Genomic DNA, 19,752 nt, shown 5'->3' with positions numbered 1-19,752 from the left:
AAGATAACTTGCCGTGGGCAGGATCCGAACCTGCGACCTTCGAATAACGCGTTCGATGCTCTACCACTTGAGCTACTACGACAGCTATCCCCCCCACCACTTTGTTTGGTATCTATGTCAATTTTTTTAACGAGGGAGAGTCATTCAGCGCCCCTAGTAGCCATGGCGGTGAGTGTTGGAGCACCCTTTATGAGCCTGTTTGTCGTCACGTAGCACGTGAACACAATACTGCCTGGCAGCTGACTAATAATCCCTTGTATACAACGTAAAGGCACCAAGTCTGCCAGTACGAGACCCTCGTTAATGAATAAGGGAAGCAAGTGTATACCTAAGGGCTCGTTTTTCGTGTTTTCACACAATAATAATGGGATCTAACAGACAAAATTGCCAAGGAAGGTATAGGGGAAGGTATTAGGCCAATTGTAATGTAAATGAGAAGAAAAGTGGGTGAAAAGATAACTTACCGGTGGCAGGATCCGAACCTGCGACCTTCGAATAACGCGTTCGATGCTCTACCGCTTGAGCTACCAAGACAGCTATCCCCCAGGCACTTTATTTGGTATCTATGTCAATTTTTTTTAGCGAGGGAGTGTCATTGAGCGCCCCTAGTAGCCATGGCGGCGAGTGTAGGAACACCCTTTATGAGCCTGTTTGTCGTCACGTAGCACGTGAACACAATACTGACTGGCAGCTGACTAAAAATCCCTCGTATACAACCTAAAGGCACCAAGTCTGATTGTATGAGACCCTCGTTAATGAATAAGGGGAATAAGTGTATACTTAAGGGCTCGTTTTTTCTGCTTTTGCACAATAATAATGAGATATAACAGACAATAATGCCAAGGAAGGTATAGGGGAAGGTATTAGGCCAATTTTATTGTAAATGAGAAGAAATAAATGTGGGTGAAAAGATAATTTGCCGTGGGCAGGATCCGAACCTGCGACCTTCGAATAACGCGTTCGATGCTCTACCACTTGAGCTACTACGACAGCTATCCCCCCCACCACTTTATTTGGTATCTATGTCAATTTTGTTAACGTGGTTGTGTCATTCAGCGTCACTAGTAGCCATGGCGACGAGGGTAGGAACACCCTTTATGAGCCTGTTTGTCGTCACGTAGCACGGGAAGACAATACTAACTGGCAGCTGACTAATAATCTCTCGTATACATCCTAAAGGCAACAAGTCTGCCAGTACGAGACCTTCGTTAATGAATATGGGAAACAAGTGTATACTTAAAGGCTCGTTTTTCGTGTTTTTACACAATATTATTGAGATCTTACAGACAATAATGCCAAGGAAGGTATAAGGGAAGGGATTAGGCCTATTGTAATGTAAAGGAGAAGAAAGAAAAGTAGGTGAAAAGATAACTTGCCCTGGGCAGGATCCGAACCTGCGACCTTCGAATAACGCGTTCGATGCTCTACCACTTGAGCTACTACGACAGCTAGACCCCAGCCACTTAATTTGGTATCTATGTCAATTTTTTTAACGTGGGAGTGTCATTCAGCGCCCCTTGTAGCCATGGTGACGAGTGTAGGAACACTCTTTATGAGCCTGTTTGTCGTCACGTAGCACGTGAACTTATTACTAACTGGCAGCTGACTTAAAGTTCCTCGTATACAACCTAAAGGCACCAATTCTACCAGTACGAGACCCTCGTTAATGAATAAGGGAAACAAGTGTATACTTAAAGGCTCGTTTTTCGTGTTTTTACACAATATTATTGAGATCTTACAGACAATAATGCCAAGGAAGGTATAAGGGAAGGGATTAGGCCTGTTGTAATGTAAAGGAGAAGAAAGAAAAGTAGGTGAAAAGATAACTTGCCGTGGGCAGGATCCGAACCTGCGACCTTCGAATAACGCGTTCGATGCTCTACCACTTGAGCTACTACGACAGCTATCCCCCCAGCCACTTTATTTGGTATCTATGTCAATTTTTTTAACGAGGGAGAGTCATTCAGCGCCCTTAGTAGCCATGGCGGCGAGTGTAGGAACACCCTTCATGAGCCTGTTTGTCGTCACTTAGCACGTGAAATTAATACTAACTGGCAGCTGACTAATAGTCCCTCGTATACATCCTAAAGGCAACAAGTCTGCCAGTACGAGAGCTTCGTTAATGAATAACGGAAACAAGTGTATACTTAAGGGTATCGTTTTTCATGTTTTTACACAATAATATTCACATCTAACAAACAATAATGCCAAGGAAGGGATAAGGGAAGGGATTAAGCCAATTGTAATGTACATGAGAAGAAAGAAAAGTGGGTGAAAATATAACTTGCCGTGGGCAGGATCCGAACCTGCGACCTTCGAATAACGCGTTCGATGCTCTACCGCTTGAGCTACCACGACAGCTATCCCCACAGACACTTTATTTGGTATCTATGTAAACTTTATTTAAACGTGGGAGTGTCATTCAGCGCCCCTAGTAGCCATGGCGACGAGTGTAGGAACACTCTTCATGAGCCTGTTTGTCGTCACGTAGCACGTGAACTTATTACTAACTGGGAACTCACTAATAGTTTTTCGTATACATCCTAAAGGCACCAATTCTGCCAGTACGCGACCCTCGTTAATGAAAAAGGGAAACAAGTGTATAATTAAGGGCTTGTTTTCCGTGTTCTTACACAATATTATTCAGACCTAACAGACAATAATGCCAAGGAAGGTATAAGGGAAGGGATTAGGCCAATTGTAATTTAAATGAGAAGAAAAAAAAGTGGGTGAAAAGATAACTTGCCGTGGGCAGCATCCGAACCTGCTACCTTCGAATAACGCGTTCGATGCTATACGTTTGAGCTACAGCGACAGCTATATTCCCAGCCACTTTATTTGGTATCTATGTCAATTTTTTTAACGTAGGTGTGTCATTCAGCGCCCCTAGTTGCCATGGCGGCGAGTGTAGGAACACCCTTCATGAGCCTGTTTGTCGTCACTTAGCACGTGAACTTAATACTAACTGGCAGCTGACTAATAGTCCCTCGTATACATCCTAAAGGCAACAAGTCTGCCAGTACGAGACCTTCGTTAATGAATAAGGGAAACAAGTGTATACTTAAGGGCTTGTGTTTCGTGTTTTTGCACAATATTATTGAGATCTACCAGACAATAATGCCAAGGAAGGTATAAGGGAAAGGATAAAGCCAATTGTAATGTAAATGAGAAGAAAGAAAAGTGGGTGTAAAGATAACTTACCGGGGGAAGGATCCGAACCTGCGACCTTCGAATAACGCGTTCGATGCTCTACCGCTTGAGCTACCACGACAGCTATGCCCCCCACCACTTTATTTGGTATCTATGTCAATTTTTTTAACGAGGAAGAGTCATTCAGCGCCCCTAGTAGCTATGGCGGCGAGTGTTGGAGCACCCTTCATGAGCCTGTTTGTCGTCACGTAGCACGTGAACACAATACTGCCTGGCAGCTGACTAATAATCCCTCGTATACAACCTAAAGGCACGGGGTCTGCCAGTACGAGACCCTCGTTAATGAATAAGGGAAGCAAGTGTACACCTAAGGGCTCGTTTTTCGTGTTTTCACACAATATTAATGAGATCTAACAGACAATATTGCCAAGGAAGGTATAGGGGAAGGTATTAGGCCAATTGTAATGATAATGAGAAGAAAGAAAAGTGGGTGAAAAGATAACTAAGGTACCGAGGGTAGGATCCGAACCTGCGACCTTCGAATAACGCGTTCGATGCTCTACCGCTTGAGCTACCACGACAGCTATCCCCCAGCCACTTTATTTGGTATCTATGTCAATTTTTTTAACGAGGGAGTGTCATTGAGCGCCCCTAGTAGCCATGGCGGCGAGTGTAGGAACACCCTTTATAAGCCTGTTTGTCGTCACGTAGCTCGTGAACACAATACTGACTGGCAGCAGACTAAAAATCCCTCGTATACAACCTAAAGGCACCAAGTCTGCCAGTATGAGACCCTCGTTAATGAATAAGGGGAATAAGTGTATACTTAAGGGCTCGTTTTTCCTGCTTTTGCACAATAATAATGAGATATAACTGACAATAATGCCAAGGAAGGTATAGGGGAAGGTATTAGGCCAATTTTATTGTAAATGAGAAGAAATAAATGTGGGTGAAAAGATAATTTGCCATGGGCAGGATCCGAACCTGCGACCTTCGAATAACGCGGTCGATGCTCTACCACTTGAGCTACCACGACAGCTATCCCCCCAGCCACTCTATTTGGTATCTATGTCAATTTTGTTAACGTGGTTGTGTCATTCAGCGTCACTAGTAGCCATGGCGACGAGGGTAGGAACACCCTTTATGAGCCTGTTTGTCGTCACGTAGCACGGGAAGACAATACTAACTGGCAGCTGACTAATAATCTCTCGTATACATCCTAAAGGCAACAAGTCTGCCAGTACGAGACCTTCGTTAATGAATATGGGAAACAAGTGTATACTTAAGGGCTTGTGTTTAGTGTTTTTGCACAATATTATTGAGATCTAACAGACAATAATGCCAAGGAAGGTATAAGGAAAAGGATTAAGCCAATTGTAATGTAAATGAGAAGAAAGAAAAGTAGGTGAAAAGATAACTTGCCATTGGCAGGATCCGAACCTGCAACCTTCGAATAACGCGGTCGATGCTCTACCACTTGAGCTCCCACGACAGCTAGACCCCAGCCACTTTATTTGGTATCTATGTAAATTTTTTAACGTGGGAGTGTCATTCAGCGCCCCTAGTAGCCATGGTGACGAGTGTAGGAACACTCTTTATGAGCCTGTTTGTCGTCACGTAGCACGTGAACTTATTACTAACTGGCAGCTGACTTAAAGTTCCTCGTATGCAACCTAAAGGCACCAATTCTGCCAGTACGAGACCCTCGTTAATGAATAAGGGAAACAAGTGTATACTTAAGGGCTCGTTTTTCGTGTTTTACACAATATTATTGAGATCCTACAGACAATAATGCCAAGGAAGGTATAAGGGAAGGGATTAGGCCTATTGTAATGTAAAGGAGAAGAAAGAAAAGTGGGTGAAAAGATAACTTACCGTGGGCATGATCCGAACCTGCGACCTTCGAATAACGCGTTCGATTCTGCCAGTACGCGACCCTCGTTAATGAATAAGGGAAACAGGTGTATACTTAAGGGCTTGTTTTTCGTGTTTTTACACATTATTATTGAAATCTAACAGACAATAATGCCAAGGAAGGTATAAGGGAAGGGATTAGGCCAATTGTAATGTAAATGAGAAGAAAAAATGTGGGTGAAAAGATAGCTTGCCGTGGGCAGGATCCGAACCTGCGAACTTCGAATAACGCGTTCGATGCTATACTTTGAGCTACCACGACAGCTATATCTCCAGCCACGTTATTTGGTATCTATGTCAATTTTTTTAACGTAGGTGTGTCATTCAGCGCCCCTAGTTGCCATGGCGGCGAGTGTAGGAACACCCTTCATGAGCCTGTTTGTCGTCACTTAGTACGTGAACTTAATACTAACTGGCAGCTGACTAATAGTCCCTCGTATCCTAAAGGCAACAAGTCTGCCAGTACGAGACCTTCGTTAATGAATAAGGGAAACAAGTGTATACTTAAGGGCTTGTGTTTCGTGTTTTTGCACAATATTATTGAGATCTAACAGACAATAATGCCAAGGAAGGTATAAGGAAAGGGATTAGGCCAATTGTAATGTAAATGAGAAGAAAAAAAAGTAGGTGAAAAGATAACTTGCCGTGGGCAGGATCCGAACCTGCGACCTTCGAATAACGCGTTCGATGCTCTACCACTTGAGCTACTACGACAGCTATCCCCCCAGCCACTTTATTTGGTATCTATGTCAATTTTTTTAACGAGGGAGAGTCATTCAGCGCCCCTAGTAGCCATGGCGGCGAGTGTAGGAACACCCTTCATGAGCCTGTTTGTCGTCACTTAGCACGTGAAATAATACTAACTGGCAGCTGAATAATAGTCCCACGTATACATCCTAAAGGCAACAAGTCTGCCGGTACGAGACCTTCGTTAATGAATAACGGAAACAAGTGTATACTTAAGGGTATCGTTTTTCATGTTTTTACACAATAATATTCACATATAACAAACAATAATGCCAAGGAAGGTATAAGGGAAGGGATTAAGCCAATTGTAATGTAAATGAGAAGAAAGAAAAGTGGGTGAAATCATAACTTGCCGTGGGCAGGATCCGAACCTGCGACCTTCGAATAACGCGTTCGATGCTCTACCGCTTGAGCTACCATGACAGCTATCCCCCAGCCACTTTATTTGGTATCTATGTCCATTTTTTTAACGAGGGAGTGTCATTGAGCGCCCCTAGTAGCCATGGCGGCGAGTGTAGGAACACCCTTCATGAGCCTGTTTGTCGTCACTTTGCACGTCAACTTAATACTAACTGGCAGCTGAATAATAGTCCCTCGTATACATCCTAAAGGCAACAAGTCTGCCAGTACGAGACCCTCGTTAATGAATAAGGGAAACAAGTGTATACCTAAGGGCTCGTTTTACGTGCTTTCACACAATATTATTGAGATCTAACAGACAATAATGTCAAGGAAGGCATAGGGGAAGGTATTAGGCCAATTGTAATGTAATTGAGAAGAAAGAAAAGTGGGTGAAAAGATAACTTACCGGGGGCAGGATCCGAACCTGCGACCTTCGAATAACGCGTTCGATGCTCTACCGCTTGAGCTATCACGACAGCTATCCCCCAGCCACTCTATTTGGTATCTATGTCAATTTTTTTAACGAGGGAGTGTCATTGAGCTCCTCTAGTAGCCATGGCGGCGAGTGTAGGAACACCCTTTATGAGCCTGTTTGTCCTCACGTAGCACGTGAACACAATACTGACTTGCAGCTGACTAATAATCCTTTGTATACAACCTAAAGGCACCAGGTCTGCCAATATGAGACCCTCGTTAATAAATAAGAGGAACAAGTGTATACTTAAGGGCTTGTTTTTCCTGCTTTTGTACATTACTAATGAGATATAACAGACAATAATGCCAAGGAAGGTATAGGGGAAGGTATTAGGCCAATTTTTATGTAAATGAGAAGAAATAAATGTGGGTGAAAAGATAATTTGCCATGGGCAGGATCCGAATCTGCGACCTTCGAATAACGCGGTCGATGCTCTACCACTTGAGCTACCACGACAGCTATCCCCCCAGCCACTTTATTTGGTATCTATGTCAATTTTTTTAACGTGAGTGTGTCATTCAGCGTCACTAGTAGCCATGGCGACGAGGGTAGGAACACACTTGATGAGCCTGTTTGTCGTCACGGAGCACCTGAACTTATTTCTAACTGGCAACTGACTAATAGTTCCTCGTTTACAACCTGAGGGCACCAATTCTGCCAGTACGAGACCCTCGGTAATGAATAAGGGAAACAAGTGTATACTTAAGGGCTTGTTTTTCGTGTTTTACACATTATCATTGAGATCTAACAGACAATAATGCCAAGGAAGGTATAAGGAAAGGGATTAGGCCAATTGTAATGTAAATGAGAAGAAAAAAAAAGTGGTTAAAAGATAACTTGCCGTGGGCAGGATCCGAACCTGCGACATTCGAATAACGCGTTCGATGCTATACTTTTGAGCTACCACAACAGCTATATCGCCAGCCACTTTATTTGGTATCTATGTCAATTTTTTTAACGTAGGTCTGTCATTCAGCGCCCCTAGTTGCCATGGCGGCGAGTGTAGGAACACCCTTCATGAGCCTGTTTGTTGTCAATTAGCACGTGAACTTAATACTAACTGGCAGCTGACTAATAGTCCCTCGTATACATCCTAAAATCAACAAGTCTGCCAGTACGAGACCTTCGTTAATGAATAAGGGAAACAAGTCTATACTTAAGGGATTGTGTTTCGTGTTTTTGCACAATATTATTGAGATCTAACAGACAATAATGCCAAGGAAGGTATAAGGGAAAGGATTGAGCCAATTGTAATGTAAATGAGAAGAAAGAAAAGTTGGTGAAAAGATAACTTACCGTGGGCATGATCCGAACCTGCGACCTTCGAATAAAGCGTTCAATGCTCTACCACTTGAGCTACCACGACAGCTATCCCCACAGACACTTTATCTGGTATATATGTAAATTTTTTTAAACGTGGGAGTGTCATTCAGCGCCCCTAGTAGCCATGGCGACGAGTGTAGGAACACTCTTTATGAGCCTGTTTGTCGTCACGTAGCACGTGAACTTATTACTAACTGGGAACTCACTAATAGTTCCTCGTATACATCCTAAAGGCACCAATTCTGCCAGTACGCGACCCTCGTTAATGAATAAGGGAAACAAGTGTATAATTAAGGGCTTGTTTTCCGTGTTTTTACACAATATTATTGAGACCTAACAGACAATAATACCAAGGAAGGTATAAGGGAAGGGATTAGGCCAATTGTAATTTAAATGAGAAGAAAAAAAAGTGGGTGAAACGATAACTTGCCGTGGGCAGCATCCGAACCTGCTACCTTCGAATAACGCGTTCGATGCTATACTTTTGAGCTACAGCGACAGCTATATTGCCAGCCACTTTATTTGGTATCTATGTCAATTTTTTTTAACGTAGGTGTGTCATTCAGCGCCCATAGTTGCCATGGCGGCGAGTGTAGGAACACCCTTCATGAGCCTGTTTGTCGTCACTTAGCACGTGAACTTAATACTAACTGGCAGCTGACTAATAGTCCCTCGTATACATCCTAAAGGCAACAAGTCTGCCAGTACGAGACCTTTGTTAATGAATAAGGGAAACAAGTGTATACTTAAGGGCTTGTGTTTCGTGTTTTTGCACAATATTATTGAGATCTAACAGACAATAATGCCAAGGAAGGTATAAGGGAAAGGATAAAGCCAATTGTAATGTAAATGAGAAGAAAGAAATGTGGGTGAAAAGATAACTAAGGTACCGAGGGCAGGATCCGAACCTGCGACCTTCGAATAACGCTTTCGATGCTCTACCGCTTGAGCTACCACGACAGCTATCCCCCAGCCACTTTATTTGGTATCTATGTCAATTTTTTTAAGGAGGGAGTGTCATTGAGCGCCCCTAGTAGCCATGGCGGCGAGTGTAGGAACACCCTTTATGAGCCTGTTTGTCGTCACGTAGCACGTGAACACAATACTGACTGGCAGCTGACTAAAAATCCCTCGTATACAACCTAAAGGCACCAAGTCTGCCAGTATGAGACCCTCGTTAATGAATAAGGGGAATAAGTGTATACTTAAGGGCTTGTGTTTCGTGTTTTTGCACAATATTATTGAGATCTAACAGACAATAATGCCAAGGAAGGTATAAGGAAAAGGATTAAGCCAATTGTAATGTAAATGAGAAGAAAGAAAAGTAGGTGAAAAGATAATTTGCCATGGGCAGGATCCGAACCTGCGACCTTCGAATAACGCGGTCGATGCTCTACCACTTGAGCTCCCACGACAGCTAGACCCCAGCCACTTTATTTGGTATCTATGTCAATTTTTTTAACGTGGGAGTGTCATTCAGCGCCCCTAGTAGCCATGGTGACGAGTGTAGGAACACTCTTTATGAGCCTGTTTGTCGTCACGTAGCACGTGAACTTAATACTAACTGGCAGCTGACTTAAAGTTCCTCGTATGCAACCTAAAGGCACCAATTCTGCCAGTACGAGACCCTCGTTAATGAATAAGGGAAACAAGTGTATACTTAAAAGCTCGTTTTTCGTGTTTTGCACAATATTATTGAGATCTTACAGACAATAATGCCAAGAAAGGTATAAGGGAAGGGACTAGGCCTATTGTAATGTAAAGGAGAAGAAAGAAAAGTGGGTGAAAAGATAACTTACCGTGGGCATGATCCGAACCTGCGACCTTCGAATAACGCGTTCGATTCTGCCAGTACGCGACCCTCGTTAATGAATAAGGGAAACAAGTGTATACTTAAGGGCTCGTATTTCCTGCTTTTGCACAATAATAATGAGATATAACAGACAATAATGCCAAGGAAGCTATAGGGGAAGGTATTAGACCAATTTTAATGTAAATGAGAAGAAATAAATGTGGGTGAAAAGATAATGCCATGGGCAGGATCCGAACCTGCGACCTTCGAATAACGCGGTCGATGCTCTACCACTTGAGCTACCACGACAGCTATCCCGCCAGCCACTTTATTTGGTATCTATGTCCATTTTTGTAACGAGGGAGTGTCATTGAGCGCCCCTAGTAGCCATGGCGGCGAGTGTAGGAACACCCTCCATGAGCCTGTTTGTCGTCACTTTGCACGTCAACTTAATACTAACTGGAAGCTGAATAATAGTCCCTCGTATACATCCTAAAGGCAACAAGTCTGCCAGTACGAGACCCTCGTTAATGAATAAGGGAAACAAGTGTATACCTAAGGGCTCGTTTTACGTGCTTTCACACAATATTAATGAGATCTAACAGACAATAATGTCAAGGAAGGTATAGGGGAAGGTATTAGGCCAATTGTAATGTAAATGAGAAGAAAGAAAAGTGGGTGAAAAGATAACTTACCGGGGCAGGATCCGAACCTGCGACCTTCGAATAACGCGTTCGATGCTCTACCGCTTGAGCTATCACGACAGCTATCCCCCAGCCACTTTATTTTGTATCTATGTCAATTTTTTTTAACGAGGGAGTGTCATTGAGCTCCCCTAGTAGCCATGGCGGCGAGTGTAGGAACACCCTTTATGAGCCTGTTTGTCCTCACGTAGCACGAGAACACAATACTGACTTGCAGCTGACTAATAATTTTTTGTATACAACCTAAAGGCACCAGGTCTGCCAGTATGAGACCCTCGTTAATAAATAAGGGGAACAAGTGTATACTTAAGGGCTCGTTTTTCCTGCTTTTGCACATTAATAATGAGATATAACAGAATATAATTCCAAGGAAGTTATAAGGGAAGGGATTAGGCCAATTGTATTGTAAATGAGAAAAAAGAAAAGTAGGTGAAAAAATAACTTGCCATTGGCAGGATCCGAACCTGCAACCTTCGAATAACGCGTTCGATGCTCTACCACTTGAGCTCCCACGACAGCTATCCCCCCCCGCCACTTTATTTGGTATCTATGTCAATTTTTTTAACGAGGGAGAGTCATTCAGCGCCCCTAGTACCCATGGCGGCGAGTGTAGGAACACCCTTTATGAGCCTGTTTGTCGTCACGTAGCACGTGAACTTATTACTAACTCGCAGCTGACTAATAGTTCCTCGTAAACAACCTAAAGGCACCAATTCTGCCATTAAGAGACCCTCGTTAATGAATAAGGGAAACAAGTGTATACTTAAGGGCTCGTTTTTCGTGTTTCTACACAATATTATTGAGATCTAACAGACAATAATGCCAAGAAAGGTATAAGGGAAGGAATTAGACCAATTGTAATGTAAATGAGAAGAAAGAAAAGTGGGCGAAACGATAACTTGCCGTGGGCAGTATCCGAACCTGCGACCCCCGAATAACGCGTTCGATGCTCTACTACTTGAGCTACTACGACAGCTACCCCCTCAGCCACTTTATTTGGTATCTATGTCAATTTTTTTTAACGAGGAGTGTCATTCAGCGCCCCTAGTAGCCATGGCAGCGAGTGTAGGACCACCCTTTATGAGCCTGTTTGTCGTCACGTAGCACGTGAACACAATATTAACTGGCAGCTGACTAATAATCCCTCGTATACAACCTAAAGGCACCAAGTCTGCCAGTACGAGACCCTCGTTAATGAATAAGGGAAACAAGTGTAAATTTAAGGGCTCGTTTTTCGTGTTTTTACACAATATTATTGAGATCTAACAGAATATAATTCCAAGGAAGTTATAAGGGAAGGGATTAGGCCAATTGTATTGTAAATGACAAAAAAGAAAAGTAGGGGAAAAAATAACTTGCCATTGGCAGGATCCGAAGCTGCAACCTTCGAATAACGCGTTCGATGCTCTACCACTTGAGCTCCCACGACAGCTATCCCCCCCGCCACTTTATTTGGTATCTATGTCAATTTTTTTAACGAGGGAGAGTCATTCAGCGCCCCTAGTACCCATGGCGGCGAGTGTAGGAACACCCTTTATGAGCCTGTTTGTCGTCACGTAGCACGTGAACTTATTACTAACTGGCAGCTGACTAATAGTTCCTCGTATACAACCTAAAGGCACAAATTCTGCCAGTACGAGACCCTCGTTAATGAATAAGGGAAACAAGTGTATACTTAAGGGCTCGTTTTTCGTGTTTTGACACAATATTATTGAGATCTAACAGACAATAATGCCAAGGAAGGTATAGGGGAAGGGATGAGGCCACTTGTAATGTAAATGAGAAGAAAAAAAAAGTGGGTGAAAAGATAACTTGCCGTGGGCAGGATCCGAACCTGCGACCTTTGAATAACGCGTTCGATGCTCTACCGCTTGAGCTACTACGACAGCTATCCCCCCAGCCACTTTATTTGGTATCTATGTCAATTTCTTTAACGAGGGAGAGTCATTCAGCGCCACTAGTAGCCATGGCGGCGAGTGTAGGAACACCCTTCATGAGCCTGTTTGTCGTCACTTAGCACGTGAAATTAATACTAACTGGCAGCTGACTAATAGTTCCTCGTATACAACCTAAAGGCACAAATTCTGCCAGTACGAGACCCTCGTTAATGAATAAGGGAAACAAGTGTATACTTAAGGGCTCGTTTTTCGTGTTTTGACACAATATTATTGAGATCTAACAGACAATAATGCCAAGGAAGGTATAAGGGAAGGGATTAGGCCACTTGTAATGTAAATGAGAAGAAAAAAAAGTGGGTGAAAAGATAACTTGCCGTGGGCAGGATCCCAACCTGCGACCTTCGAATAACGCGTTCCATGCTCTACCGCTTGAGCTACCATGACAGCTATCCCCCAGCCACTTTATTTGGTATCTATGTCCATTTTTTTAACGAGGGAGTGTCATTGAGCGCCCCTAGTAGCCATGGCGGCGAGTGTAGGAACACCCTCCATGAGCCTGTTTGTCGTCACGTAGCACGTGAACACAATACTGACTGGCAGATGACTAATAATCCCTCGTATACAACCCAAAGGCACCAAGTCTGCCAGTATGAGACCCTCGTTAATGAATAAGGGGAACAAGTGTATACTTAAGGGCTCGTATTTCCTGCTTTTGCACAATAATAATGAGATATAACAGACAATAATGCCAAGGAAGGTATAGGGGAAGGTATTAGGCCAATTTTAATGTAAATGAGAAGAAATAAATGTGGGTGAAAAGATAATTTGCCATGGGCAGGATCCGAACCTGCGACCTTCGAATAACGCGGTCGATGCTCTACCACTTGAGCTACCACGACAACTATCCCCCAGCCACTTTATTTGGTATCTATGTCAATTTTGTTAACGTGGTTGTGTCATTCAGCGTCACTAGTAGCCATGGCGACGAGAGTAGGAACACTCTTTATGAGCCTGTTTGTCGTCACGTAGCACGTGAACTTAATACTAACTGGCAGCTGACTAATAGTTCCTCGTATACAACCTAAAGGCAAAAATTCTGCCAGTACGAGACCCTCGTTAATGAATAAGGGAAACAAGTGTATACTTAAGGGCTCGTTTTTCGTGTTTTGACACAATATTATTGAGATCTAACAGACAATAATGCCAAGGAAGGTATAAGGGAAGGGATTAGGCCAATTGTAATGTAAATGAGAAGAAAAAAAACTGGGTGAAAAGATAACTTGCCGTGGGCAGGATCCGAACCTGCGACCTTCGAATAACGCGTTCGATGCTCTACCACTTGAGCTACTACGACAGCTATCCCCCCAGCCACTTTATTTGGTATCTATGTCAATTTCTTTAACGAGGGAGAGTCATTCAGCGCCACTAGTAGCCATGGCGGCGAGTGTAGGAACACCCTTCATGAGCCTGTTTGTCGTCACTTAGCACGTGAAATTAATACTAACTGGCAGCTGACTAATAGTCCCTCGTATACATCCTAAAGGCAACAAGTCTGCCAGTACGAGACCTTCGTTAATGAATAACGGAAACAAGTGTATACTTAAGGGTATCGTTTTTCATGTATTTACACAATAATGTTCACATCTAACAAACAATAATGCCAAGGAAGGTATAAGGGAAGGGATTAAGCCAATTGTAATGTAAATGAGAAGAAAGAAAAGTGGGTGAAAATATAACTTGCCGTAGACAGGATCTGAACCTGCGATCTTCGAATAACGCGTTCGATGCTCTACCGCTTGAGCTACCATGACAGCTATCCCCCAGCCACTTTCTTTGGTATATATGTCCATTTTTTTAACGAGGGAGTGTCACTGAGCGCCCCTAGTAGCCATGGCGGCGAGTGTAGGAACACCCTCCATGAGCCTGTTTGTCGTCACTTTGCACGTCAAATTAATGCTAACTGGCAGCTGAATAATAGTCCCTCCCATACATCCTAAAGGCAACAAGTCTGCCAGTACGAGACCCTCGTTAATGAATAAGGGAAACAAGTGTATACCTAAGGGCTCGTTTTACGTGCTTTCACACAATATTAATGAGATCTTACAGACAATAATGTCAAGGAAGGTATAGGGGAAGGTATTAGGCCAATTGTAATGTAAATGAGAAGAAAGAAAAGTGGGTGAAAAGATAACTTACCAGGGGCAGGATCCGAACCTGCGACCTTCGAATAACGCGTTCGATGCTCTACCGCTTGAGCTATCACGACAGCTATCCCCCAGCCACTTTATTTGGTATCTATGTCAATTTTGTTAACGAGGGAGTGTCATTGAGCTCCCCTAGTAGCCATGGCGGCGAGTGTAGGAACACCCTTTATGAGCCTGTTTGTCCTCACGTAGCACGTGAACACAATACTGACTTGCAGCTGACTAATAATCCTTTGTATACAACCTAAAGGCACCAGGTCTGCCAGTATGAGACCCTCGTTAATAAATAAGGGGAACAAGTGTATACTTAAGGGCTCGTTTTTCCTGCTTGTGCACATTAATAATGAGATATAACAGAATATAATTCCAAGGAAGTTATAAGGGAAGGGATTAGGCCAATTGTATTGTAAATGAGAAAAAAGAAAAGTAGGTGAAAAAATAACTTGCCAATGGCAGAATCCGAACCTGTAACCTTCGAATAACGCGTTCGATGCTCTACCACTTGAGCTCCCACGACAGCTATCCCCCCCGCCACTTTATTTGGTATCTATGTCAATTTTGTTAACGTGGTTGTGTCATTCAGCGTCACTAGTAGCCATGGCGACGAGAGTAGGAACACCCTTTATGAGCCTGTTTGTCGTCACGTAGCACGTGAACTTATTACTAACTCGTAGCTGACTAATAGTTCCTCGTAAACAACCTAAAGGCACCAATTCTGCCATTAAGAGACCCTCGTTAATGAATAAGGGAAACAAGTGTATACTTAAGGGCTCGTTTTTCGTGTTTCTACACAATATTATTGAGATCTAACAGACAATAATGCCAAGAAAAGTATAAGGGAAGGAATTAGACCAATTGTAATGTAAATGAGAAGAAAGAAAAGTGGGCGAAAAGATAACCTTCCGTGGGCAGTATCCGAACCTGCGACCCTCGAATAACGCGCTCGATGCTCTACTACTTGAGCTACTACGACAGCTACCCCCTCAGCCACTTTATTTGGTATCTATGTCAATTTTTTTTTAACGAGGAGTGTCGTTCAGCGCCCCTAGTAGCCATGGCAGCGAGTGTAGGAACACCCTTTATGAGCCTGTTTGTCGTCACGTAGCACGTGAACACAATACTAACTGGCAGCTGACTAATAATCCCTCGTATACAACCTAAAGGCACCAAGTCTGCCAGTACGAGACCCTCGTTAATGAATAAGGGAAACAAGTGTAAATTTAAGGGCTCGTTTTTCGTGTTTTTACACAATATTATTGAGATCTAACAGAATATAATTCCAAGGAAGTTATAAGGGAAGGGATTAGGCCAATTGTATTGTAAATAAGAAAAAAGAAAAGTAGGTGAAAAAATAACTTGCCATTGGCAGGATCCGAACCTGCAACCTTCGAATAACGCGTTCGATGCTCTACCACTTCAGCTCCCACGACAGCTATCCCCCCCGCCACTTTATTTGGTATCTATGTCAATTTTTTTAACAAGGGAGAGTCATTCAGCGCCCCTAGTACCCATGGCGGCGAGTGTAGGAACACCCTTTATGAGCCTGTTTGTCGTCACGTAGCACGTGAACACAATACTGACTGGCAGCTGACTAATAATTTCTCGTATACAACCTAAAGGCACCATGTCTGCCAGTATGAGACTCTCGTTAATGAATAAGGGGAACAAGTGTATACTTAAGGGCTCGTATTTCCTGCTTTTGCACAATAATAATGAGATATAACAGACAATAATGCCAAGGAAGGTATAGGGGAAGGTATTAGGCCAATTTTAATGTAAATGAGAAGAAATAAATGTGGGTGAAAAGATAATTTGCCATGGGCAGGATCCGAACCTGCGACCTTCGAATAACGCGGTCGATGCTCTACCACTTAAGCTACCACGACAGCTATCCCGCCAGCCACTTTATTTGGTATCTATGTCAATTTTGTTAACGTGGTTGTGTCATTCAGCGTCACTAGTAGCCATGGCGACGAGGGTAGGAACACTCTTTATGAACCTGTTTGTCGTCACGTAGCACGTGAACTTATTACTAACTGGCAGCTGACTAATAGTTCCTCGTATACAACCTAAAGGCACAAATTTTGCCAGTACGAGACCCTCGTTAATGAATAAGGGAAACAAGTGTATACTTAAGGGCTCGTTTTTCGTGTTTTGACACAATATTATTGAGATCTAAGAGACAATAATGCCAAGGAAGGTATAAGAAAAGGGATTAGGCCAACTGTAATGTAAATGAGAAGAAAAAAAAGTGGGTGAAAAGATAACTTGCCGTGGGCAGGATCCGAACCTGCGACCTTCGAATAACGCGTTCGATTCTCTACCACTTGAGCTACTACGACAGCTATCCCCCCAGCCACTTTATTTGGTATCTATGTCAATTTCTTTAACGAGGGAGAGTCATTAAGCGCCACTAGTAGCCATGGCGGCGAGTGTAAGAACACCCTTCATGAGCCTGTTTGTCGTCACTTAGCACGTGAAATTAATACTAACTGGCAGCTGACTAATAGTCCCTCGTATACATCCTAAAGGCAACAAGTCTGCCAGTACGAGACCCTCGTTAATGAATAAGGGAAACAAGTGTATACCTAAGGGCTCGTTTTACGTGCTTTCACACAATATTAATGAGATCTAACAGACAATAATATCAAGGAAGGTATAGGGGAAGGTATTAGGCCAATTGTAATGTAAATGAGAAGAAAGAAAAGTGGGTGAAAAGATAACTTACCAGGGGCAGGATCCGAACCTGCGACCTTCGAATAACGCGTTCGATGCTCTACCGCTTGAGCTATCACGACAGCTATCCCCCAGCCACTTTATTTGGTATCTATGTCAATTTTGTTAACGAGGGAGTGTCATTGGGCTCCCCTAGTAGCCATGGCGGCGAGTGTAGGAACACCCTTTATGAGCCTGTTTGTCCTCACGTAGCACGTGAACACAATACTGACTTGCAGCTGACTAATAATCCTTTGTATACAACCTAAAGGCACCAGGTCTGCCAGTATGAGACCCTCGTTAATAAATAAGGGGAACAAGTGTATACTTAAGGGCTCGTTTTTCCTGCTTTTGCACATTAATAATGAGATATAACAGAATATAATTCCAAGGAAGTTATAAGGGAAGGGATTAGGCCAATTGTATTGTAAATGAGAAAAAAGAAAAGTAGGTGAAAAAATAACTTGCCATTGGCAGAATCCGAACCTGTAACCTTCGAATAACGCGTTCGATGCTCTACCACTTGAGCTCCCACGACAGCTATCCCCCCCGCCACTTTATTTGGTATCGATGTCAATTTTTTTAACGAGGGAGAGTCATTCAGCGCCCCTAGTACCCATGGCGGCGAGTGTAGGAACACCCTTTATGAGCCTGTTTGTCGTCACGTAGCACGTGAACTTATTACTAACTCGCAGCTGACTAATAGTTCCTCGTAAACAACCTAAAGGCACCAATTCTGCCATTAAGAGACCCTAGTTAATGAATAAGGGAAACAAGTGTATACTTAAGGGCTCGTTTTTCGTGTTTCTACACAATATTATTGAGATCTAACAGACAATAATGCCAAGAAAGGTATAAGGGAAGGAATTAGACCAATTGTAATGTAAATGAGAAGAAAGAAAAGTGGGCGAAAAGATAACTTGCCGTGGGCAGTATCCGAACCTGCGACCCTCGAATAACGCGTTCAATGCTCTACTACTTGAGCTACTACGACAGCTACCCCCGCAGCCACTTTATTTGGTATCTATGTCAATTTTTTTTTAACGAGGAGTGTCATTCAGCGCCCCTAGTAGCCATGGCAGCGAGTGTAGGAACACCCTTTATGAGCCTGTTTGTCGTCACGTAGCACGTGAACACAATACTAACTGGCAGCTGACTAATAATCCCTCGTATACAACCTAAAGGCACCAAGTCTGCCAGTACGAGACCCTCGTTAATGAATAAGGGAAGCAACTGTATACCTAAGGGCTCGTTTTTCGTGTTTTCACACAATATTAATGAGATCTAACAGACAATAATGCCAAGGAAGGTATAGGGGAAGGTATTAAGCCAATTGTAATGTAAATGAGAAGAAAGAAAAGTGGGTGAAAATATAAGTTGCCGTGGGCAGGATCCGAACCTGCGACCTTCGAATAACGCGTTCGATTCTCTACCACTTGAGCTACTACGACAGCTATCCCCCCTGCCGCTTTATTTGGTATCTATGTCCATTTTTTTAACGAGGGAGTGTCATTGAGCGCCCCTAGTAGCCATGGCGGCGAGTGTAGGAACACCCTCCATGAGCCTGTTTGTCGTCACTTTGCACGTCAACTTAATACTAACTGGCAGCTGAATAATAGTCCCTCGTATACATCCTAAAGGCAACAAGTCTGCCAGTACGAGACCCTCGTTAATGAATAAGGGAAACAAGTGTATACCTAAGGGCTCGTTTTACGTGCTTTCACACAATATTAATGAGATCTAACAGACAATAATGTCAAGGAAGGTATAGGGGAAGGTATTAGGCCAATTGTATTGTAAATGAGAAGAAAGAAAAGTGGGTGAAGAGATAACTTACCGGGGGCAGGATCCGAACCTGCGACCTTCGAATAACGCGTTCGATGCTCTACCGCTTGAGCTATCACGACAGCTATCCCCCAGCCACTTTATTTGGTATCTATGTCAATTTTTTTAACGAGGGAGTGTCATTGAGCTCCCCTAGTAGCCATGGCGGCGAGTGTAGGAACACCCTTTATGAGCCTGTTTGTCCTCACGTAGCACGTGAACACAATACTGACTTGCAGCTGACTAATAATCTTTTGTATACAACCTAAAGGCACCAGGTCTGCCAGTATGAGACCCTCGTTAATAAATAAGGGGAACAAGTGTATACTTAAGGGCTTGTTTTTCCTGCTTTTGCACATTAATAATGAGATATAACAGACAATAATGCCAAGGAAGGTATAGGGGAAGGTATTAGGCCAATTTTTATGTAAATGAGAAGAAATAAATGTGGGTGAAAAGATAATTTGCCATGGGCAGGATCTGAACCTGCGACCTTCGAATAACGCGGTCGATGCTCTACCACTTGAGCTACCACGACAGCTATCCCCCCAGCCACTTTATTTGGTATCTATGTCAATTTTTTAACGAGGGAGAGTCATTCAGC

The sequence above is a fragment of the Rhipicephalus microplus genome, unplaced genomic scaffold (assembly GCF_043290135.1).
Source record: "Rhipicephalus microplus isolate Deutch F79 unplaced genomic scaffold, USDA_Rmic scaffold_16, whole genome shotgun sequence".
In the NCBI taxonomy this organism is placed as follows: Eukaryota; Metazoa; Arthropoda; class Arachnida; order Ixodida; family Ixodidae; genus Rhipicephalus; species Rhipicephalus microplus.
This window is presented reverse-complemented; position numbering follows the sequence as displayed.